We start from the raw sequence: 26,919 nt of genomic DNA, 5'->3' as shown, positions 1-26,919 counted from the left end.
CGGAGAAAATCAATTAGTCACCCTCTAGATAGCTGTTTTCAGGCGTCCTGTTTATCCGCACCCTCCTTCACTTCTACCTCTAACTTTCTGCACTTCTCTCTCCATCTTCTTTTCACTATGCTTACACCAAGTAGATTTGTTAGGGAAGGAACAGAAAACTAGGGATGGGGATTAAGTTAGATTATGAAAAGCACAAGAAAAAAGGTTTTCCATCTCATTGTCACACCTTTATTGAGTTGACTACATTGTGTCTGGCATGGCTATTCACCGAGGGATTATGGATATAAAAGCACTTCTCAAACCTTAAATAACTATGTAAACACTATCATCATGGTGGCATTCTGTGTGTGTGCAGAGATGGGACAGATGCTCTGTGTTGGGAGAGCAGGAAAGGGAAGACAAAGCCCTTAAAGCAGGTAGGAGCAGAAGGGAGGAAATGAGGTATTTCCCTCATCCATAGTTGTTATAAGACCTAATATATTCAAAAGCCATACACAAGAATATGTAATATAATTTTATATATGTAACCCTGCCAACTTCCCCTTTTCACCTCCCCCCCCCAACTCATACATACACATTCTCCTTCCCAAAAAGTGTTTGGATTAGGGAGTTAAAGGGAGAGAAATCCTACATAGTAATACAACCTTATGGTCCAATTCCCCTGAGAATCCTTGTCCAAATAATAATGGAAGAGATTGCTTCTAAAAGCCATAATAGGAAACATTTCTTTTTCCTGCTATATCTATAAACATAATATGTTTTGTAATTTATAATTCCACTCTAGCTCCAAATAATTTCCATCTAGTTCAAATCTGAAAGAAGTTATTTATACCTGCTTCCTCAGCAACACCTGCATAAAGCCACTAAAGCTACATATGCACTTGGTGTCTGAAAAATCAGCATAGTGGACATCTTTATCCATAACCCACCCTTCTTGCAGAAAAAACACTTTTAAAAATCAAGTTAAAATGCCGTGGGTTTTATTAAAGTCTGTTGGACTCAGATTCCTTCTCTTAATATTAGCTAAATCATTTTCATATAAGTTCCTGACATTTGTATTTATGACTTAGAACCTAAAACACCTATAAGCATTTGTTTTCACTCATAGAGGTCTCCTATCTTGATCTGTCCCTGAGATTTGATTATTGCTCCAGACAAACTTGATATTTAGAATTAGAGAGGTTCCAAAGGTTAAGACTATCCATATATGTGCATGTACATATACACACATGAAATATGCACAAATACATATATACATAAATGTTATGGGCCAGAACTCTGTACTTGAAACAAGGATTCTTACATGGGGCTAACTCAGTGGAATTGATAAGATAATGGTTGTCTAGTTTAGCATGGTGATTAATAGTTCTCTAGTTCAGTATGATTGAATTAATCTTACAACAAATAATGGTTCCCTAGTGATATAATGATTAGCTTACACTCAGCATGATGAATGGATTTAATTGTAATAGAGTATTTAAGAGGTCAGAGTCAGACCTAGAGAGAAGTCAAGACAGAGGACTGGAGGTTGGAGCTTAAACTCTCGGACTGACTGAGACAGACTTCAAAAGAGAGACTGTTGTGATGGTCCTCCTGCCTCCCCCACAGAAACCAAGACCCATTCCAGAGGCCCTCCAGAAAGCTAGCCGGGGCCCCAGGCAAGGAGACAGACTGGGAAGGAGACAATAAAGACTTTTGGACTTTATCACCTGGCTTTTCTCTTGGTGATTATTCTGCTGAAACAAAGGCTGGTCCAAAGACCTCCAAAAAGTCAAAACAGAACATTACACATAAACATGTATACATACACATAAATGTGTTAATTAGTTATTAGTTGTTATCCTTGGAGCTCAAAGAAAACCAAATAGCATCAAGATGTTGGGGTCAGGGGCAATGGACAGGGTAATTGTTAGGATTACTAAGTGAGAACTGAGGTTGTCTGGACAGTGACAAGGTGAGAATTCAGGTTTTCTGGACAATTACAAGGTGAGAACTCAGGTTGACTTGATAGAGGGGGCAAGCTCATTGGCTGGGGTGGTTCTTCCCAGAAGCCCTTGCATTATCCCACGCCCATTCTCTGGGAGAATAAAAGAGAGGACTCTCAGAGAAAGAAGAAGACTCTCTGCATTACATCAGGCCTGACGGGGCTCTCTGCAGGAAGGGAAGTCACTTCTAAGGACAAGAGTTAACAGCAACTGCCTGGAGACAACGGTTCACTACAGGAAGAAGAATCTGTCTTAAAGATTTGAGTAGACACAGCAGATCTCTTCCCAGAGAGCGATCCGGCAGCTTCTGGAGACGACAGCTCGCAACACTTGGCGCCCAACGTGGGGCAGACACAGTCCTGATTCCAGTGGAAAAGCTTCCGATCTAGATCTCAGTCTCTCTGACCCAGAACCGTGAGTAACGAGGAAACTTTTTTAAAGATCAAGTGAGCGTGCTAATAGATAAATAAGGAACTTAACTTGTTAAGGGCTAAACCAGGAATCTCTTATAGTGAAATGGGGCAAACACCTTCTGTTCAAGGAAAATGTTTAGAGAGCATCATCAAGGTTATGAAAAGCCAAGGATTGATTATAATTTTAGAGGAGATTACTGAACTTTTAAGAACTGTGAAGGTCATATGTCCTTCTTTTTCTCTGGAAGAAGAATTGGATCCAGATGAATGGGAATTAGTAGGAAAGCAATTAGGTGAACACTACAATTCCAGGCCAAACTCAATTTCCAAAGATACAATTCATATATACAATGTAATCCAATTGGCTTTAAACAATGTTATTCTAAAGGAAGAGATGAAGGAGCAAAATGGGGAAGTGTCAACTAAACTAGGTGAAAAGGATGAATCAGATAACAATGAAGTTAAGTACAATTCTGAGCAACAGGAGCACCTCCCATCTCCTCCCTCAATTAACCCTTCATGGGTGGAGCAAGAAGGAGGAGAGGAAGAGGCAGAAACACAAACAGAATTGCCTGTGAAGCAGCCTAAGCCTATGACAAGATTAGAAAAAGCATTGGTTAAAGCTAAGAGAGAAGGACAGGATATAAGTGATTTTATACATGCATATCCTGTGATTGAAAATATTGATTCTGTAGGTCATAAAATGAGAAGATATGCACCTTTAGATTTGAATAAAATTAAGGATTTGAAAAAAGGTTGTACCCTTTATGGGACTACATCAGCTTATGTTAAAATGTTACTAGATGGTTTGTCTTATGAAGTCCTAACCCCAAATGATTGGAAATCCATAGCAAGGATATGCCTGGAACCTGGAGAAAATTTATTATGGCTTTCGGAATTTCATGAATTATGTAAAATTCAAGTCAGATGCAATTTGGAAATAGGAGTTAACACACAATTCACTTTTGAGCACTTGGCTGGTGAAGGTCGGTATGGAGAGAATTCGGAACAGATTCATTATACCATGACAATATATGAACAAATTGCCAAGGCTGCAATAAAAGCTTGGGGTGTCCTCCCTGGACAGAAAGATCGTGGAGAGGCTTTCACTAAAATAGAGCAAGGTCCCAATGAACCTTTTGCAGATTTTGTGGGACGTTTGCAAACTGCTGTCAAAAGAACTATTGGAGAAAATTCAGCTACAGAAATAATGACCAGACATCTGGCTAAGGAAAATGCCAACGAGATTTGCAAAAGAATTATATGGGGATTAGACAAAGATGCTCCTTTAGAGGAGATCATAAGACGCTGTGCTACAGTGGGAACAAATGCTTTTTACACCCGGACAATGATGAATGTGGAAAGACAGGGTCCCTCATGGCAAGGGCCTTCTAGAGAAACTCGGCGATGTTTTCAATGTGGAAAAATTGGGCATCTAAGAGCTCAGTGTAGGTATGGAGATACAGTGAGAAGACAGGGTGAGAGAAGACCTAAAACCCCATGTCCAAAATGCAACAGAGGACTCCATTGGGCATCAGAGTGTAAACTAATTCAGGGAAATAGGATGAGGGGCCCAGATCCAGGGCCCCAGGCAAAAAAGACTTGGGGCATGATGGCAGCTGATGTTACACCTAAAGAGCCTTTAGAAGGTCAGGACTCTGATTTGATCAACCAGCAGAAAAGTAATCACATGGTAGAAAGGGATTACCTGATAAGTGAGCCAAAAGGCAATCAGATTGCAAAAATGGATTACACTTGGGGAGAATACAGGCCTTTTAAACCAACAGGGCTGTGTCCAGTGCAAACAATTCCAATGTAATTGCCAAATGATGAGAAGATATTTAGAAAGTGGTAAATAGAAGGTAATTAGATAGGTTAACTGCCTGGGAGAGAGGGTTTGCTTGTATTTCTTCAGCAGGAGAAGGAATCAGATGGGTGCCAACGAGTCATATTCGCCTTGTCCATCAGAGAGAGACAGAAAAAGAGAAAGACCTCAAAATAAAGGAGAAGATCTAAGAAACATCTGACACTGAAAGAGCATGGATAATAAGAAGACTGTTAAAGAACTTTAAAACCAGCAGGAATCATTGGACTTCCTCACACAAGATGAGACTAATGGACAATGGACTTATGGACATTTATAAATTTTCAATTATGTTATATACTTCTAGCATGTGTTATGTTACTATGTTACTATATGCCTATGTAATTTATGTAATTATCTGTAATACTTCCCATATTGATGGATTTATGTTTCAAGGTCATGACTGTCCTATGTTATAAATCAAAAGAAAGGGGGAGATGTTAGGATTACTAAGTGAGAACTGAGGTTGTCTGGACAGTGACAAGGTGAGAATTCAGGTTTTCTGGACAATTACAAGGTGAGAACTCAGGTTGACTTGATAGAGGGGGCAAGCTCATTGGCTGGGGTGGTTCTTCCCAGAAGCCCTTGCATTATCCCACGCCCATTCTCTGGGAGAATAAAAGAGAGGACTCTCAGAGAAAGAAGAAGACTCTCTGCATTACATCAGGCCTGACGGGGCTCTCTGCAGGAAGGGAAGTCACTTCTAAGGACAAGAGTTAACAGCAACTGCCTGGAGACAACGGTTCACTACAGGAAGAAGAATCTGTCTTAAAGATTTGAGTAGACACAGCAGATCTCTTCCCAGAGAGCGATCCGGCAGCTTCTAGAGACGACAGCTCGCTACAGGTAATGGCCCTGAAGTCAGGAGAATTCGAGTTCAAATTCAGCCTCACACTTAACACTTCCTAGCTGTGTGATCCCAGGCAAGTCACTTAACCCCAAATACCTCACAAAAAAAAGACTTGAAGATGTTGGGGTCAATATACAACGTATCTGATTGTGGCTGATCAGACAAATATAAGCATGGAAAACACTACCACAGATCAAGCACAAATCATCTCTATGGAGTGGAGATGTCTCTAAATTTGTGCATCTCCCATCAATTGGGGATTAACAGAATAAATCATGGAATATGATTGTAATGGAATATTGTTGTTCTATAAGAAATTATAAACAGGCTGATTTCAGAAAAGCTCGGAAAGACTTAACATGAACTGATGCTAAGTGAAGTGAGCAGAAGCTGGAGATCATTGTATGCAGAAATAGCAATATGGTGTGATGATCAACTATGATAGACTTAGCTCTTCTCAGCAATGTGGTGATCCAAGACAATTTTAATAGATTTGGAATGGAAAATGCCATCTGCATCCAGATGGAGAACTATGGAGATTGAATGTGGATGGAAGCATAGGATTTTCAACATTTTTTTTGCTTTTCCTTTCCGTGAAATTTTCCCTTTTGATCTAATTTTTCTTATGTAACATGACAAATATGGAAATATGTTTTAAAATATTATACATCCAAAACCTATATCCAAGGGTCTGCTGTCTTGAGGGGAGGGGTGATAAGGGAGGGAGGGAAAAAGAATTTGGAACTCAAAATCTTACAAAAATAAATCTTGAACACTATCTTGGAAATGTTGAAAACTATTTGGAAAAATAAAATACTAGCAAGAAAAAAACGAATGAATTTGTTCAGCTCACATTTCTTTTTAGCTAGTGTAATTCTATTTTGCTCATAGAAAACAATGTCTTCTTTGATGTTGGCACGCCATGCTGGGCAGTAGAGGAGAGGGAGGAGGGAAGATCCCCAGTACTTGATCTAGACAATAGTCCTGGCTCCCACCATTAGGTTTTGCTATGATGACCAACCTGGTAGAGACAGATTAGATAACAAGGGCAACATTGATTTAAAATATAAATTCACTTGTAGAATATTTCAGAAGGGAATGTTAGAAATATAAGTAGGATGATTTAATAAAATAAGAAAAATAGAGAAGATAAAAACATATTTATGGAAAACATGATGCAAGACTGGATTTTAAGCCTTCCAATTATATGGTTTAAACTTTATAATTGGAATGTAATGAGTTTGTAAGTCATTCAATCCAATATATACTTGAGCAAAATCCCCATTACAGGATCTTCACTAAGTTGTCATCCAGCCACTACTGGAAGACCACTTGTGATGGGGAATTGACTGCCTTGTGGTAAGCCCTAGCTATTAGCAAGTTTTTCCAAATAGAAAGTCAACTGCTGGCCTCTTAGGTTGTGATCCAGGTTTACTATCTTCAAACATCATCGAATTACTACTACTCAAGTCCTTTGAGTTTTTCCATATAGTATTTTACTTATATTCAGCGGTTATACTTCTAGTGATCTCACCAGAATCTAACCCTAAACCCAATAATCAAGGGTAAAGGCCCCTGTATATCTGAAATAATTGGAGTAAAACGCTTACATTAAATTCTTTCACGTACTTCCTCTTTGATTCCTTCCCTCAGAATCCTACTTACCTGATAGATAATTCTAAAAAGGCCGGTTATGTTTCTCAGTTCATTGTAAACTGACAAACATGTCAGAAGTAACACGCAAGGCAATATCCAAGGACTGATGATAATGTCCTTGATGAGATGCTATCAATGCCATGATGAAAAATGCTATTCACCTCCAGAAGGAGAACTGATGTACTCTGAGGACAGACTGAAATATATTTTCTCCCACTTTTCTTATTTTTCATTTTTTTCATAGTTTCTTTTCCTATATGTTTAATATGGAAATACCAAATAAAATTGAAAAGAAAGAAAGAATATGGAATTATTACTTCACAAATGTGAATACATTGCTTGTATTCGCAATGGGTGGAGAAAGGACTGGAAAAAAATAGAATTTGGAATTGAAAATTTTTAAAAACATCTTTTTTTAAGTAACATATTAGAAGATAATCTAAGGAATGACAGGGGTGGGCTTGTGGGAGACTGTAGTCCAACAGTGAGAGAAGTGACTTCTAGGTAAGAGACAGAAAAAAGTAAGAAAGCACACTAGAAGATCTCTGCAAGCCTTTTTCAGCTTGAAAATTTTATAATTCAAGAAGCAGACAGAACTAGGACATAATACTTTATAATGTTTTTATATTATATTATAATTTTATAATGTTCATAATGATGACCCTAAGTCATCAAAAAAAAAATTAAATCATCCTCAGTTTAAAAGCTAGAGAAACATATTTAAAGAGACTTGCTTAAGAATGGTTATTATAAAAATATATTTGGTCATTTAAGGGGCAAGTGAATTTAGCATATCTAGAATTTGACTTACAAAGAACAGTTCATACCACAACTATGACAAGTAAATGAAGTGCCTCTGCCTCTAACCCATTATTTGATTGCCTATTGCTAATGTTGACAGATTTGGGACATGCTTTTTTTCCCCCTAATAAAAGTTAATTTTGCTCATGTTGTTTTTAGCCTATTCCTTTGCTCTTGTTTCAGTTTGTAGCTGAATTTTTCCCTAAAATTAGAGATTTGCCGTCTTTAGTTTCAGTAGCAGAGATCTAGGAAACATCACTTGCAGAGAGATACACACCCCCATGCCTACAGTTAGTAGGAAGATGCAGGCCCCAGGTTGGAGAGATGGACAAAGAGGCAAAGTTGTGTTCTCAGAATTCAGTGTGGTTTCAGTTTTCCCCACACCTCCGCCCCTCCAACCTCTGCTCTGATGGTGAGAAAGCAGCTTCCCTGAATAGGGAGTGCCTGGCAAACACCAAGCGAAAATTACCATTCCCAAAGGGCTTCCTTCTAAGTCCCCCAAAATACAATTTGAGAATTGTCTGAAAGAGCTGATAAGTAGAAGTGTGTATAGAATGCTTTTACATATATCCATTTTTGCTACTAATGGTATCCATCCCTAGGTGGAAATGGGAGAAATAAAGGGGAAATTTTACATAACTCAATCATATATTTAAAAGGAATAGCAAGTTGCACATAACAGATATACAATTTCATGTATAATCATCTCTTTTATATTTTTGTTATGAAAACACTTATTTTATTCCATAAACAAAAAGTTAAATCAAAAAAAATTAAATTATCTAGGTGAACATGCTCTTCTTACTCTAGGTTTACTATACATTCATGGACAGTTTTAGGCAAAAATTGAGACACAAACTAAGAACATAATCCAGGATACTTTCCCTCATCTTCTTCAAGAATCCTCCTCCAGGTTTTCAGTGCCTTCATATCTATCCGGAACTCCCCATTCAATCCAGTTGTTGTGCCCCACACCTTTCATTTTTCTTTACTTCAACCTCACCCTTATCAATATATCTCCCACAACTTCTCAAAGAAACCATTCTACTTTTGGAAAGCTCTGTTAGAAAGTTTTTCTTTATATAAAACCTAAATTTGTTTCTTTGTACTTGCCCTCTAAGGATCTTTTTAAAAATATACCAATCTAAGCAGGAACACACTCTAGATGTTTTTAAATAGTTATACATCAGAAATTGGTAGAAGGAATAAATTTATTTATTGAGTGCTTACTAAATTTTTTACATCCTGGAGATATATATATATATATATATGTATATGTATTTATATATACAAAAGTGAGAGTCCCTGACCTCAAGAAAATTACAACACTGATACATTGTTGGTGGAATTGTGAATACATCCAGAGTGATTCTGGAGAGCAATTTAGAATTATGCTCAAAAAGTTATCAAACTGTGCATACCCTTTGATCCAGCAGCATTGCTACTGGGTTTGTTTCCCAAAGAAATACTAAAGAAGGGAAAGGGACCTGTATGTGCAAGAATATTTGTGGCAGCCCTCTTTGTAGTGGCCAGAAACTGGAAAATGAATGGATGTCCATCAATTGGAGAATGGCTGAATAAATTGTGGTATATGAATATTATGAAATATTATTGTTCTGTAAGAAATGACCAACAGGAGGAATACAGAGAGGCTTGGAGAGACTTACATCAACTGATGCTGAGTGAGACGAGCAGAACCAGGAGATCATTATACACTTCAACAATGATACTATATGAGGATCAATTCTGATGGACGTGGCCATTTTCAACAATGAAATGAACCAAATCAGTTCTATTTGTTCAATAATGAATATAACCAGTTACACCCAGTGAAAGAACTCTGGGAAATGAGTATGAACCATTACATAGAATTCCCAATCCCTCTATTTTTGTCCACCTGCATTTTTGATTCCTTCACAGGCTAATTGTACAATATTCCAAAGTCCAATTTTTCTTGTGCAGCAAAATAACTGTTTGGACATGTGTACATATATTGTATTTAACTTATACTTTAACATATTTAACATGGATTGGTCAACCTGCCATCTGGGGGGGAGGGGAGTAAAGAGAGGAAAAATTGGAACAAAAGGCTTTGCAATTGTCAATGCTGAAAAATTACTCATGCATATATCTTGTAAATAAAAAGCTATAATAAAAAATAAATAAATAAAAATGTTAAAAATTACATTCTAACAGGGGGAGAGAATGGCACATGTAGGGGAAAGAGATATTAATTCAAAAGAGGAAATTCACCCAGGATGATGAGTGAAGAAATAATAGTTTGTTGATATGTTCTTTCTAGTAGGAGTAGAAGCATTAACTTGATTATGGTTCTGTGGTTCCCTTATGGAAAGATTGGGGAGCAGGAACTGAAGAGAAAGATATTTACTTGGCAATTGAGTGATGATAAGATCTGGTCAACCAGAAGATACAGCATCAAGCAGGATGGTTAGCATGGAAGATGGTCAGGAAAAAAAATAATAAAGCACTGCTAGGGTTGGTTAAATATAATGGGAATAGTTGAGAGTGTTGAGTCCCTCAGGGAATGGTCTCCAGTCCTTGGGTTTGTCATTGAATGGCAAGATTGGAAGTAGGGACACGGTCATTTGATGAATTCACCAGGCATTCTAGCTATTTCTGTCTGTCTCCCTTTGGATGAAGGAGCCCAGTCTGGCCTACTATTACATAATAGTATTGCCTAATATTATATCTATTGGTCAGCATTCAATCTTCAAGATGCTTCCTAAACCACAAACAGATAAACTTAGTTTAGATGGCCAGGATCAGAGATAAGAAAGACGGTTAGAGCAAAATGGTAAGTAAACAAGCTAGATAGGCAGGAAAGACTTAAAAGTAAATGTCATGTTTCTAAGAACAGAGATGGGCAATCAGAAACCCAAGTTAGTGGGCAGAGCACATCAAAAACCCAGGAAGAGAAACAGAAAGGTGCTAGGGAGATCATGGACCCCTGTGGGCATGGAGATGGGTAACAAAGGAAAGAGAATCCAGACAGGGAACTGAGCAAGAGGTATAACAGCTTTTTGCTTCAGAAGCTGTCACAGCATCAACCCCTTGCTTCAGGTCAGGTACTTTCATGCATTGCCTATAAGGAGATGAATAAATCCTCAAGTTCAACTGGCTTAGCACTAAAGATAAGTGAAAACACGTGGCTACAGCTGTGATTGATTGATCAGGACAATGAGTTAGGAAACAGCTGGGCTCCCATTTTCCAGAAGCCACTGCTATCTATACCTGAGGGAAGGAATAAGACTGAAAACTCAGACCTTATGATGGCCTAAGGAAATTGGCTCCTGTTGTGTGTGAGTGAAAATAAACAAGGGCATAAGTTCAAACAACCATTCCCTGAAAGCAATTTCTTTTAACAAAGATCCATAAAGGCCCAGGATGCTTTCAACTGGGAATGACTGAAATATTTTTTGTGAATATAGGCTTTGGTTTGGAAAAAAAATAAAGGCAAGTAAATCAGTTGCATGGTAAAAAGAATACCAGCCCTGGAATCAGAACACAAAAATTCTATCTCTGGACCTTATTATTTGAGAGATGTGGTTAGATCACTTAACCTCATAAGGTCTCAGTTTCCTGATCTATAAAATGAGGGGGCTCACCGGCCTCTAAAATCTCTTCCAGTTCTAGACTGACGATCCAATAAGTCACTATAGATTTCCTTTATATTTTAACAGAACCATTTCCCAACATTTAATTCTTATTTTTAAATTTTTTTATAAAATCTTGGTGCTATTCTCTTGAACTAGAATTTTTCCCCAGCATAATTATAGTTATGGCAACCTAGTCATATGAAGTAGGGAAGAGCTCCAAAAGGGCAAGATATATCTCTTTAGTTCTGAAACAGCAAATGAAAAATAAATAAGCTAAACCCATAAGAACCATCAATGTCATCCACACAGCAGTGAATGAGTCAGAATGAGAGAATGAGAAAGAGAGAGACAGAGACAGAGACAGAGACAGAGATAGAGAGATACAAGAGAATATGATTAGTTGGCTTAGAGAAGAGAAACCTAAGAGATATCTATATAGCTGCCAAGACTGTGTAGGATCTTACAGAGAGTACAAAAGAAACTGGAGTCAGTTTGTATTATAGGGAAAGAGAATATAACAATGAAAATTGCCCTCTGTGGACTAGCTTTGTGCCTAATACAGGTCAATGCCTGGCAGCCACAAAGGAACCAAAGAATGTTGGTGGGGGGTTGGGGGTTTTTTGAGGGGGAGGGGAATTCTGTTTTTACCTTGGCAACCGCCATAGAAAGATATAAATAAAAGGGAAACTAACTGAGAATTACCCAAATCACTTTGGGAAACCTTACAGAGACATTAAAGGCTGTGCCATCCAATCCATCAGCAAGCATATGTTGTATGCTCATTATGCCCATCCCTGAGGGGATGAGAAAAGGGGAAAGAGAGACAGAGAAAAACAAAAAAAGACACATAGATACAGAGAGAGAGACAGAGAGAGAGAGAGAGACAGAGAGAGAGAGAGACAGAGAGACAGAGACAGAGACAAAGAGACAGAGACAGAGAGACAGAGAGACAGAGACAGAGAGAGACAGAGACAGAAAGACAGAGAGACAGAGACAGAGAGACAGAGATAGACAGAGAGAGAGAAGAGAGAGAGAGAGAGAGAGAGAGAGAGAGAGAGAGAGAGAGAGAGAGAGAGAGAGAAGAGATTTTAAGAAAAAAGTGACATTTAGAGAAATCAGGGCATTGATATATATGCTGATTTCCAGTTTATCTCACTTCAGGGAATTTTCTCTTGGATGAGATTAGGGACTCTCAGTTCAGTTGAGATCTGGCTCAATAGGAGAGATCATTCTTTTAGTGAATTATCTGCTTTATTCTAAAAACTCTGATTTCTGTTATTGACTTGGATACATGGGTTTATATGCTATTCAGTATTTTTACAACTAGCATTTGATGGGAAGAAATTCAAAACTTTGCATAGTTTTCTTCTCTGATAAACAATAGTGACCAAGAAAATAGCTTGAACTTAAAAATCATTTTCTCTAGACAAGCAAGACATAAGAAAGTCAGATAACTCTAGAATGGCCTCTCGTCAAAAAAAAAAAAAAAAAAGCAGAGCAGACCAGCTTCATGGCCCATCTCCTGTTCCATTCTGGTCCTCCTTGGAGAGGGTTGGTTGAGCTTCTAGAGTTGTGAATTCACATCTCCATCTATTATTTAAATGAACCTTCATGGACATAGTTATAAACCTTCATGGGCAACACATAGGAACACATCAAGGTGATGGTGAGGCAAACCTGGTTTACTGAAGGCCACATAGCAAATTAGTGGCCAAGCAGAGACAAAAAGCTGGGTCTTCAGCCTCAGGCTTGTGCCCTTTCATTATGCCGATGTTTTAGTATTTGGAAAACTGCAAAACAATGGGAAAGACACTCCTATGTCTCCACAGGATAAGGGAACTTTATGAAATAAAAATATTTATTTTTACAACCAAGAGAGTCTGGCTGTGAGCGGGACTGGTCAGGGAGGGAACAGTGATGATTACCACTCATAAAAGACAAAGGACAAAGATGACAAGGAATAAAAACTGAAGCCAAATCTGGATTTATTGAGCATTAGGCAGGAAATCAGCTCCTAGGTCTGACTCACACTAACTAGCTGTGTGACATTAGGCAAGGGGGGTTGATCTCTCTGAGACTCAGTTTCCTCCACTATGAAACAGAGGGGTGGACAAGATCTCTAAGGTTACTTTCAACCCTCAACATTCTATGAGTCTAATGAAAGTGTGAGTACTTTGTGAACATTTGTGGGAGATTAGTCATCTTATGCAAAACAGGCTATATCTGTCGCTTCTCCTCTGTGAAACCCTCGCTTCCACGAAATTTATTTTAAGAACTGTGTGAGAGAAGAGAAAATGTCACGGGCAACCCTGTGAAAATTCAGTCATCCCTGAACATGTGAGCTCAAGTAACCTGGGCATCTTGCTGGTTGGTTCAGGGGTTAAAAATGGTTGCAAATGTCACTTGTCCAATAACACCTGTAAAAGATTTGGTATCCCTGGATTATAAACTAGGGTCCATAAGGCTGTGTGCTTGGTCTCTCCCTATCTCAATGTTATTTTTGGGTTGAGATGACTGCAGATCATTTATTAAACCCTACTCCACTGTTTGTAAGGCCTTTTTGCTGAAGAGGCAGCTGGCTGACCCACTGGACCGGGCACTGGACCTGGAGTGAGGAAAACCTGAGTTCAAATACAGCCTTGTGTGATCCTGGACAAGTCACCTCATATGTAAAATAGGGAAAGTAATATCATCCACCTCCCAGGGCTGTTATAAAGACCAAATGAGATAATATTTGTAAATCACTTATCAAGCCTAAAAGCATTATGTAAATGCTAGTTATTATTAGATGCAAAGCATCCAACTCACTCCCCACAGTCTCCAGAGGAAGAATGAGGCTCTTTTCTTCAAGTAGAGAGGTGGAAGTATAGTATGATACAGAGCTTTGAGCTAAATAAAAAACAAAAAGAATACAAGGTCTGTCCCAATTCCTTTTTAACCATTTGACTTAAGCAAAGATAATTAACCTCTCAAGGCCAAGGGGTTGTGTGTGGAATTAATGAGATTTAGAGTCCTTTCCAGTCTAAACATTCTATTATTTGATTTGCCTTAGTTTGGGGATTCCCTCTTTTTGGAATACTTTTCCTCCTCTCTGTCTCTTGAATCCCCAGTGCCATTCAAAGCTCAGTTCAGGAGCCCCCTTCTCCATGAGGCCTCTTCTGATTCTACCCAGTTTTCAGTTTTCCCAGACTTCACCAAAACCACTTTGTTTATTTGATATTGACTTGTCTATATAATTATTCATCTAATAAAGTTCCTTGAAGACATAGAATTTTATTTTTGCTTTTGTTTCTTCAGCACATAGTAGGAGCTTTTAGAACAGAATGGAAGAAAAGAAAAAAGAAATAGAGAATAGAACATAATAGATAGGAATGGGATTGTTGGATGGCCCCCCCTTTCCTTTCTGAAGAAGACTTTTGAGAACAAGGGGGACATCCTAGGTGAATAACCCCCCCCCCCCAGAAACCTGAACTATATGGCAGCAGGTTAATTTTTTTTTATTATTGATAAAACATATCCATGGGTAATTTTTCAACATTGACCCTTGCAAAAACTTCTGTTCTAACTTTTCCCTCCACCTCCTCCCCTAGATGGCAGGTAATCCCATAAGTGTTAAATATGTTAAAATATATGTTAAATACTATATATATATATATATTTGTCTATAATTAATTAACAACCTATAAATATCAGGACTAAAGTTTCTATAGAAACTTTCATGGTGCTTTAGTCACCCTCTCATCAATCAGCACCACTTAGCTGCCCCTATCAATTTGAGCAAGTTCTTTTGAAGTAGAAAAAGATGTCAGTGACCAAAATGTATGCAGGGGTGATTCACAGATGTGACTAAAGAGCTCAGATTATGAAAATCTTTGAAGATCATAGGGAACTTTGAAGATAATTTTGTCCAATGTTCCCATTTTATAGATGAGGAAACTGAGGCTCGGAAAAGCAGAGTGACTTTTTCAAAGTTTCACTGTTAGGAAGTCAACCTAAGTCTTCTGACTTTAAATGGAACCCATTTTCCACTGATCAAATAAGAGATTTGTAAAAGAAAAAAAATTGAAAACCACAGCACGAATCAATATGGGGTAGGAAAGGAAAGGTAGAAGACACCAGGAAATGTATAAACAAGATCCCAAGATCCCAAGGATTACCTTGAAGCTAACAGACACCCAGGTGACTCAATAGATAGAGCTCTGGTCCTGAAATCAGGAAGACTTAATGAGGCCTCTGAAACTTATTAACTGTGTGACCCTGGGCTAGTCACTTAATTCTGTTTGACTTTAATTCAGTTTCCTCATGTGTAAACTAAACTAGAGAAGGAAATGGCAAATCACCCCAGTGTCTTTGCCAAAAAAAAAACAAAAACAAAACCAAAAACCCAAACCCTAAACAGACTCCTGAAAAATCACACAACTGAAATGATTGAGCAACAATGGTCAAAAGAACAATTCAGGTAATGATGAAAAACAGTTCAAGATTAAGAGACAAAATGAGTGTGTAGACAGACTCCTCCTCTAGGAATTCTGAAAAAGGGAAAAATCAGAGCTACAATAATTGGGGGAAGCCTTCAGAGAGTGGGTGTAACAAGTAGAAAATAGGTAAGATTTGAATGCATAGTGAGGAAAAAGAAGTGGAAGAGGAGGACAATGGATTGAGTAGGTGAGAAGGAAGAGGGATAGAACATCGTGAACAAAACTGCAAAATAGGAATGCACAAGTTATGATGGGAGACAAATGATTTCATGAAGACACATAAAATGCAGCTTTAATAATCTCTCTCTCAGTTGCTTAATCTCATTGCTCTTGCTCTCTGTCACTTTCTCCCATACACACACACACACACACACACACACACACACAAAGAAAAGGAAATAAGAATAAGTTGAGTGCCTGCTGTGTGCCAAGGATTGTGTTAAACATTTAAAAAAACTATCTCATTTGATCATGAAAACAACCCATATTTTACAGTTGAGGACACTGAGAAAGATAGAAGGTTACTTAACTTGCACAGCATCACAGAGCTAGTAAGTGTCTGAGGACAGATGTGACCTTAAGATTTCCAAACTTCAGAATCAATGCCATCTAGCTGCCCCAGAGGCAATGTGGTATAACTGAAAGAACCCTTGATGCTGAATCAAAACTGAGTTACTGTGGCAAGCTGTTTTAATTTCTCTGAGCTGCAGTTTCCTCATCTCTAAAGTAGTGCTCTTACATTTATATTAAATACCTCATGACTACTTAAGTATTATATTTGTCTAAATAGATCACTAAATATAGACTGAATCCTTAAACCTAGATCTTGATGACGGGATAGGGAGGAGTATAATCATGTAGGCAGTGAAAAATTCAATTTAACAAACGTTTGCTTCATTTAAAGAATTCTTTTATCCTAAATCTCCTTCATTTCTAAATAGGTCCCTCCCCCTCCCTCACTCATAAAGGAATCTCTTTTAACAAAGAATTAAAAAAAAAAAAAAAGAAAAAAGTTCACTAAATTAACCAACATCCCAGCCTCATCTGACCATTCTGTATATGACCAGAATGTTTCCTCATGGCATCACCTCCCTGATGCCATGTTCCTCTTTGAGAATGACCATATTGTCCCATTTCTGCAAAGAAGGAAAGAAGTATATTTCTCATCTCTTTTTGAAGGCAAAATCTAATTATTAAATATCTACTATTGCTAGATTCTAGGAATATATAGACAAAAATAAAAATCCCTGTCCTTTAGGAGCTTATGGAGTGGTGGTGAAGGGACTGGGGATGAAGGAAAGAGGAATTATGATCTGAAAAAATTAAATACACAATATATAGAAAAAAATTTTCAGAAGTAGAATATCAGCAACCAAAAGGATCAATATAGACTTCCTGTAGGAAGTGGGGCTTAGGCTGAATTTTCATTGAAGATAAAGATTCTTTGGAGAACAACTGCATTCCAGGTAAAGCACAGGAAATAATACTGATCCTGGGCCACATTTTTTGTAAGAATAAAGCTAAAGGAGATTCACAGCCTATATTCAGACCAATACGGTAAAATTGAGTTATCATTATATCCTGCCCTTCCACAGTCTGGTGCTACCCTTATCTCAAACTTTGCCATGTAGTACTCTATGCTCAGGACAAACTATTTTCTGTCCTGGTACATATCCCGTGCTTTCCTGCCCCTGTTAGCACAGTTTCATGCCTGGAATGTCTTTTCTTCCTTTCTCAGATTATTGAATCTCTGCCTCTACTTAAGATCCACATAATTAAATGCTATCTCTTCTATGAAACCTCCTCTGATCCCTTTAGTTACTAATAACCTCCCTTTCCCCCCAGGCCTCACATAACCCTTTGTTTTTCATTTCTCTAATGCACTTATGAATTCTTCTGTATTAATGTTTCATTTTTATCCTGCAACCTCCCCATATCCCTCTATCTATAAAGCTACATCAATAGGATACAAGCTTTGACAAGTCCTACCAGCATGCTAGCCAGCCTAGATGTTCCAAGACCCATGTCCTGGCAGAACCTCCTCACAATGAGACAGGTGAAGGGAGGTATAGCAGAAGAATGCTGGATTTGGAAACAGAATATATTTAATTTTAGAGCTAGAAGAAACCTCAAGTTCTATCTAGTCTAAACTCTCCTTTTACAGCTAGGTAAAGTGAATCTCAGAGAGGTTAAGTAACTCGCCCAATATGGCACAGGTAATGTCTTTGGTGAGATTTGAACCAAAGTCGTCTGACTCCAGAGTCAGCATTCTTTCTGTTGGCCATACTTGCTCAAATAGTACCTAGGTTCAAATTCTGACTTTACTACTTAGTGTGTGACCTTGACAAGTTGTTCCATCATTCTGTGCTTCAGTTTCCCTCAAATGTAATGTGAAGGGGTTATATTAGATGATCTTGAAAATCCATTCAAGCTCTAAATATATGGTCCCATGAGGTTGACTGTAAGGCAATGAATTTCTTAGTCACAGTGACACAAAACCAACCTATTAAATAATAAAGGAATAAACCTAAAGAGGGAGCAGGGAAGTATTCATATATAGGGAAATCATAGAAGCTATTAAGAAGTATTGGAGTCATATTCCCCTACTGACAGAAAATACCATGAAGGCAAGGACACAGTCTTATTTGAGGTCTAAAAGTTCTTCTCAATGTCTAGAACAGTATTCTGCACACACTGGGCACTTAATGGATATTATTAAATGGAATTGAGTGGCAAAATAGGTACTTAATACTTGATGGTAGTGTTTGAAGTAAGGGGAATGTATCAAATTAACTATGCTTCCCAAAAAAAAGATGTAGGAAATCTGCAGTGAGAGATATGAATCTCTTTACTGATTTCCTCAAATAATAATATGAGAATCTGAATATACACAGAATATACAAGAGACAGCTTGCTAGTTCAGTTGGTAGAGTCAGGAAGGTAAAATTCAACTTTTGTGTACTTATTATCTGTGTCACCCTTGGAAAGTTACTTAACTTATGTCTGCCTCAGTTTCCTCATCTGTAAAATGAGACTAATATTAGTATCTATTTCCCAGGGTTTTTGTGAGGATAAAATGAAATTTGTTAAATACTTTGCAAAATTTTGAAGTGCCATATTACTGCTGTTCAGTCATTTCAGTTATATATGACTCTCTGTGACCTTGTTTGCGATTTTCTTAGCAAAGATTTACCATTTCCTTCTTCAGCTCATTTTACAGATGAGGAACTGAGACAGGGTTAAGAGATTTGCTCAAATCACATAGCTAGTAAGTGTGTGAGGCCAGATTTGAACACAGAAAGATGAATCTTCTTAACTCCCAGGTACCACTTAACTGCCTCAAAAATGCTGTCATCATCATCAAAAATTTTCACATTACTCACAAGGATCTTTACCCTAAGTCTTTTTTCCCTTCTTATTCTATAAATTAAGAAATGTCATGGAATAATAGACGTGACAGAAATTTGGCAGAAGTTTCAGCCTGCTTTCCTTGAAAACTCAGGAAGAATCATCAGGAAGAGTTACATGACTGGAGATGGAAAATAAATTCATTAAATAACTAAAGAAGACTACTTGCTGCATCATTGACTAATAAGTTTACAAATATGTAATTTTTTCAAGCTTGCTTAAAAATTATAGCCCACAAGAAGCATTTACAGCATTTGAATGGACCAATAAGATATATTCTCTCCTTAATGGAATATCAAGAGCACTGACTCTGGAGTCAAAGGATTTTGGTTCAGATCTCACCAAAAACATTACCTGTGTTATATTCAGCAAGTTGCTTAACCTTTCTAAGCCTCAGTTTATCTAATTGTAAAAGGAGAGGTATAGAGTAGATAGAGGTTGACCTGGAAAGTCCTTAATTGGTACAATATTTGTGGGGTCTCTAAAGAATGTGGTATTACCCAAGTTTATGTGTATTTGTCTGTTACATGGAGAAAGCTGAGTCTGGGTTTATTATTCTATCTTCAATCTAAGAGAAGGCAATTTTATGAGGTTTTTTATATAGAAGAATCAGGGAGAAGGAAGTAATTCTAAGTTAAATCACACGTTCTAATAACAAGGGTATTGGGGTTTTGTTTTTTTCCCTCTTACAGAATCACTATGGAATCATTTTGGAGATTCTCCTTTAAAACAATATGACTTGAATACAAAGTAATTTGTAACCTATCAAAATATTAGTATTTATTAGGAATTTATAGTATGCTGGGAACTGTGCTAAGAACTGGAAATTCAAAGACATGTAAAAACATCATTCTTGCATTTAAGTAACCCACATTCTAATGGACAAGAGAACTTGAAAGCAACCAAGTATTTAGAAGATATATACCAAGTAAATTGGAGGACATTTCAGAGGGAAGGCACTAGCTGTAATGGGTTGGAAAAAGATCTGTTGCAAAAGTTGGGATTTGAGCTGAATTTTGAAGAGAGTCAAGGAAGAAGCCAGGCAGTAGGGGCTGGAGGGAGAACTGTCTTATGATCTCAATAACTATCACAAAGGCAGTTAGCAGAGATATTTTGAGCAATATCAGTATATTGGACAGGGACTTAGGCAACTATGTGAAGTGGATAAAAATTGCCAAAAATTACTTTGTAATCCTACCCAACATGTTCCACACCTCCCCATCCCACTCAGCAATTGGGATTGTGACTTGCCCAGGGTTATACAGCTAGTAAATGTTAAGTATCTGAGGCCCAGTTCCTCCTGACTTGAGGGCCAATACTCTATCCACTGTGCCATCTAGGTACACCTCCTACCTTCTTAATCATCAACCTCCTCCACAAAAGAGAACAGCCCTTCCTGGGCATTGACCCAAATTGTAAGTCTTTCTAATCTCTTCCTTTTCCTATCAAAACCAGCCTGGCCAGAGTCCCTTTCCCTTGGGGCCAAGCTCTCAAATTCTCTGAAGTGACAGTAAATTATCTGATTAAGTAATCTGAAACAAACTATTAATGGCTGATAATGAAAGAAAAGATTCTACTTCCCAGGGGAATTTGCATTTCAACAGATAAGGGCTAGAGACAATGACAAGCCACTATTTCCCAAATTAAAAATATTAAGGGAACCCAGAAGTGCTAGTCATCTAGTCTTCAGCTGGCATATATGTCCTTGATATTAATGATTTGGGAGAACTTTGGGAAGGAAGTCTTTTTTGTTACTGAAATCACTATATCATAAATTGTTTTTGTGAGGCATTTGGGATAAAGTGACTTTCCCAGAGTCACTCAGGTAAGACGTGTTAAGTGTCAGAGGCTGGATTTGAACTCAACTCTTTCTGACTTCAGGGTTGATACCCTATCCACTGCACCATCTAGCTGCTCCAGCGTATTTATCTAGTGTTTCAGTGGGGAATTGTTAGTATTGACATTTTCTCATGGTAAGAACTATTTCCATTTCCTATAACAGAAAGGTGATGCTATAAAGAGATATTTGAGAATCACTGCTTTAGGGTAATAAGGATTCCCTAATAAAAGGAATCTAATACACTCTGGTCCATTGGAAGAAATTTGGGGTGGGAAGACTAATACCTTCAAATCTGACTATCTGAAACAATAAATACAGTGATGGATCTGAAGTCAATAGGATAAATTTGAATCTAATGTCAGACACTTAGAGCTTATTAGGCAAGTCATTTATTTACTCTGGTGTCAGTTTCATCATCCAAAAACACCAGGATAATATTTACTTCAAAGGGATTTTGTGAGAAGCAAATTTTTGTGTATGTGTGTATACATAGATACATATAATATATATATGTGTGTAAATATATATTTAAAATTCTTTGTAAACCATTTGTAAATATGGGTTACTATTAACCCACAGAGGTTGGTACAATGAAAAGTGCCTTTGGTCAATCAATAAGCATTTTTTAAGTGCCTGCTATTTGCCAGTCATTACATTAAGTGCTGGGGATATAAAGAAATTAAAAAGATAATACCTGGGATAGCTAGGTGGCAGTGGATAAAGCACTGGTCCTGAAGTCAAGAAGACCTGAATTCAAATCTTATCTCAGACATTTAATAGCTGTGTGAACCTAGGCAAGTCACCTAACCCCTAACTGCCACCAAAAAAAAAAAAAAAAAGATAATGCTTTATCTCAAGGAGTTCATAATTTAATTGGGGAGACAACATTCAAAAGACTATGTAATGAGATATGTACAAGATAAACTAGAAAAAAATTCATGGAGAGAAGTCACTAGCATTAAAGAGAGGGAATCAGGAAAAGCTCCCAAAAGGCAGAATTTTAGTAGAATTTAAAGAAAATCATGGAAATAGGATGCAGAGATAAGGAGAAAGATAACTTTAATTGGGGAACACATCCAGGAAATATACCCAGCCTCTGGATACAGGTAACCGCAAAGGAACAGCAAAAAGGACATTGTCACCAGACCTCAGAATTTGTGGCAAGCCAGGCTCGTGTTAAGTACTAGAGTTGAGAGGGGCTCAGGTCATGAAGTTTTGCAGGCTGAACAGGATTTTATATTTTAGCCAAGAGGTGAAAGGGAGTCGCTGGTGTTAATTCAATTGAGGGAGAGGTTTTGTTACATGGTCAGATCTACTTTAGGATTATTAATCTGACATTTGAGTGGAGGATGGACTGGAGGATGGGAAAGACAGGAAGACCAATCAGTAAACTATTGCAGCTGTCTAAACCTATAATGATGAGGATCCCCACCAGAGTGATAGCAATGTCAAAGCAGAGAAGGGAGCTTATATGAAAAGTCAAATCAACAGAACTTGGCAATGGATTAGATCTGGCAGGTAGGAAATGGGAGAATAAGGATTTAAGATTAATACTTAGGTTATAAGCTTGGGTGATTGAAAGGATGATATTGCCCTGGACAGCAATGGAGAATTTTTGAGGAGGGGAGAATTTGAATCTTGAGTCAAAGAACCTGGTTGTTCAAAACTCACTGCTGATATTTATTAATACTGTAGCCTTCCTCATTTAACTTCCCTGGGTTTCAGTTTTCTCATTTCAAAAAATGAAAAGATTGATCAAGGCCGCTTCTGAGTGATACAATTGAAAGAGTGACTCTGGGAGCAGAGGACTTAAGTTCAAGTCCTATGTCTGATACTCTGTGATTTTGGTCATTTAACTTCCTTGATCCAAAATTTTCCCATTTGTAAAATGATGGGTTGGAGTATATAGTCTCTGAAGTCCCTTCTAGCTTTAGACTTTCATCCTATGATCCTTTCTAGACTTAAAGCTATGATCTAATGAATTTGTCTGTGAATAGGGAGTGCCCTGCAACTGGGTGGTGTAAAGACATGTAACAAATGTTAGGGGAAAACTATCTCAGAGAGTAGTAATTAATCACTTAATAATGTGAACTCTTTGCCCTGTTCCACAGTGAGAGATAAAAAAGGAGAACACTGTGACCCGGCATTCTGAGAATTTGCCCACTTGTTTTGAAGAGGTGCCTTGCACACAAAGTAAATAGATGGCAGGGCTCAACAGCAGTTGGAATTTCAATCCAATCTTTCTTTCCATCATCCCCCCAGCCCACCCACTCTGCAAAAAGTGGGGCCACAGAGGGAAGGAAGTTTCCCTCTCTTCCATTTGGTCATCTATCAAATGGAACTCCCTTTTCTGAGGCCCCTCAGTTAGTACGAGGAGCAGATTCCTCTGCCTATCAGGAAAGGTTGATGTTGCCAAGTTCCCCTTCTCCTAAATGTTTCTTCCCCCCTTTTCCCCCTCCCTCCTCTCCATAACTCTAAGTACATTTGCCAACAGCTGCTCTAGACATCTCTGATGTCAGAGACCCACTAGCAGGCTTTGCTGCTGACCAAGAGAGACAAGCGATACTAGATTAAAGGTAACACCTTGCTCTTGTGCCCAGTAATCTCAGAGGCCTTTTTTGAAATCTATTTCACCAAAATCTACTTTAAATGTGAACAGCATTGTGTTCTCAATGAGGTGCCTCTCTGTGGAGACCTCATGACTTCTCCCACCTGTCCTTAGGGTCAGATCCTATAACACAAGCCACAGTTGGTTATTGGAGCCTACTTAAGTAGTTTAGAGAGGAAACCAGATATAGACTTAGTTGCTAAGATAAACAATTTGAACATAGATACCACAGCTCAGGCCAGCCTTGATGAACCCTGGAGATCTCAAAGAGTGCCTTACAAAGCAAGCTTCGTTCCATTCCTTCAACACAGGTAATGACATTCATACTACTGACCTAATACTGGGCTAACTACCACCTCCAGTTAATCAGAGGAGAATGAATTGGCATTTAATTTCCTAAATGAGTTCTGTGTGGTCATCATGGCCAGGAAAATTCTAATAAAATTTTCTTCTATCTTTAACAAGCAGATACAATAAAACAGATGCAGTAATAATAGCTGATGTTTCTGTGGCCTGATCAATCATTTTCACCAGTCCATTGTGGACAAAAAATAAGCAGAACCTCATAGTGACCAATGAATTCTTCCTGATTTGCAAAGCTACAATTCATGGAGAGAAGGGGCTCTTACTTAGAAGTCTTTGTGCAGATAAAGAGCGATCAGAACTATTTTTCAAACCACCCACGATCAAGAAGGTGGGCAAAAGAGTCACGGGATCAAAGAATCTCGGGTTTGGAATCACCCAAGCCAGCATTTATTAAGTGCTTTCTGTAATATGGAATTGTACGAGTCAAGAGAATTACAAAAATAAAAGTGAAACAATTCCTTCCCTCAAGGATCTCACATTCTAATGACAGATACATTTCTGAGATTGTATCATTTTTATCTTTATCTTTGTAACCTATGTGCCTAGCACACAGTGCTTGGCAGCTCTGTGTAAATACACACAACACAAAACTCACATCCATAAACAATGATTCCTTTGGCCCATTCTTTGAGGTCCAGGTCTGTTATGTTCCATTTCCCTCCCTCAGGGTTCTCCAAGAAAGACTAATGCAGAAAAGGAGGCACTTAAGCTGTCTTAAATGAAATCAGACATTATAAGTAGAAGTGAGGATGGAAAATGTTCAAGACACAGGGAGAACCAGTGCAACATTAAGGAAACAGGAAATGGAGTGTTGTGCAGGAGAAATATCAAATAGTCCAAGATGGCAGGAACAGAATCCATGGAAGGGAAGAATGGAAATAGGAGAGCAGCATTGTGAAGAGCTTTAAATGCCAAACATAAGTTTTTATTTTATACTAGAGGTACAAGGAGCTGTTCGTGTTTATTGAGTAAAAAGTGATATAGTCAGGCTTGGGCTTTAGGAAAATCGCTTTGGCAGCTGTGTGGAGGATGGATTGAAGTTGGGGGGAGATTTGAGGCAGGGAGACGAGGTGAGAAGTGATGACGGCCTGTGTCAATGGAAAGAAGGAGCTATATAGAAGACAGAGAATGAAATGATGATTTGGCAACTGCTTGGCTAGGTAAAGGAAGGAATCTGTATAGTAATAGGAAAATTCAGAAGATTGTGAGGGGAAGATAATGAATTTGTTTTTTATTCCATCTTCACTTCTACTTCTTGGAATCTCTGGTTTAATTCAAGACTAACTCAAATAACTCTTTTTTTGCAGAAGATAATGAGTTGAGTTTGGGCTGGCCTATGGGACAGCCAGTTTGTAAAATGAGCAGAACTAAAAGAATGTTGTACACAGTAACAACAATATTGTTTTAAGAACAACTTTGAGAGTGTCATTTTGACTATTGCAAATACTTTGTGTGTGTGTGTGTGTGTGTGTGTGTGTGTGTGTGTGTGTGTGTGTGTGTAATGGAAGCCGTTTCTAGGGTTGAGGAAAGAGAAGAAGAAAAAGAAAAAAGTCACAATAACTTTATTATATATTTAAAAGGAACAGCAAGTTGCACCTAATAGATTTGCAGTTTCACATATCACCATCTTTTTTTCTGTTCTACTATTATATGGAAATGCTTATGCTTATTCTATTTCTTAAATTCAAAATAAAATTGAAAATAAACAAAAAATATCTAGTAGAAGATACTTGATATAGAGCTTCCAAATTCTAATCTATTCATCAAAAGGAAATATTTTCCAAAATCTCTCCAATAAATGATCATTCAGCCCCTACATGAAGACCTCTAGCAATGAAGAACTCACCATCCTCTGAGGTAGCAGTACATTCAATTTTGGAATGATTCTCATTATTAAATATTTCCATATTTCATGGCTAAGTCTGCTCCTCTATAACATCCATTCATTGCTCCAAGTTCTGCCCTATGGAACCAGGCAGGAAGAATTAAATCTGTTCTCCACATACCAGGCTTGCATTTAATAATAGCTTTTTTATTTTCAAAATACATGCAAAGAAAAATGTTTGTGGCAGCCATTTTTGTAGCAGCTTGAAACTGGAAACTGAGTAGATGCCCATCAGCTGGAAAATGGTTGAATAAGTTATGGCATATGAATATTATGGAGTATTATTGTTCTGTAAGAAATGACCAACAGGAGGATTTCAGAAAGGCCTGGAGAGACTTACATCAACTGATGCTAAATGATATGAACAGAACCAAGAGATCATTATACATGACAACAAGAAGATTATATGATGACCAGTTCTGATGGACGTGGTTCTTTTTCAATAATGACATAATTCAGGTCAATTCCAATGATCTTGAGACGAAGAGAATCCTCTATACCCAGAGAGAAGACTATGAGGAGCTGATTGTGGATCACAACACAGCATTTTCATTCTTTTTATTTTTGTTTGCTTACAATTTATTTTCTTTCTCATTTTTTTCTTTTTAATCTGATTTTTCTCATGCAGCAAGATGATTATAAATATATGCATATATTTTCTTTAACATATATTTTTACCATATTTAACATATTGGATTACTTGCCATCTGGGGGAAGGGTGAGGAAAGAAGAGGGAAATTGGAACACAAGATTTTTCAAGGGTCAGTGTTGAAAAATTGTCCATGCATGTGTTTTGAAAATAAAACGTTTTAATACAAAAATTTTAAATATATTCAAAGATAGTTTTCAAACTTCACCCTTGCAAAATCTTGTGTTCCAATTTTTTTCTCTCTCCCTTTTCCCCACTCCCTTTCAATATAAGTTAAATACGTGCAATTATTCTAAATATTTCCACATTTATCATGCTGTACCAAAAAATCATATCAAAATGGGAAAAAATGAGAAAGAAAAAAAAAGCAAGCAAATAACTAAAAAAAAAAATTCAGTCGCAAAGTCCACTTTCTGGATGCAGATGGCTCTCTCTAACACAAGTCTATTGGAACTGGCCTGAATCACCTCATTGCTGAAAAGATCCAAGTCCATTATAG

Source organism: Sminthopsis crassicaudata, chromosome 2, assembly GCF_048593235.1.
Source record: "Sminthopsis crassicaudata isolate SCR6 chromosome 2, ASM4859323v1, whole genome shotgun sequence".
In the NCBI taxonomy this organism is placed as follows: domain Eukaryota; kingdom Metazoa; phylum Chordata; class Mammalia; order Dasyuromorphia; family Dasyuridae; genus Sminthopsis; species Sminthopsis crassicaudata.
This window is presented reverse-complemented; position numbering follows the sequence as displayed.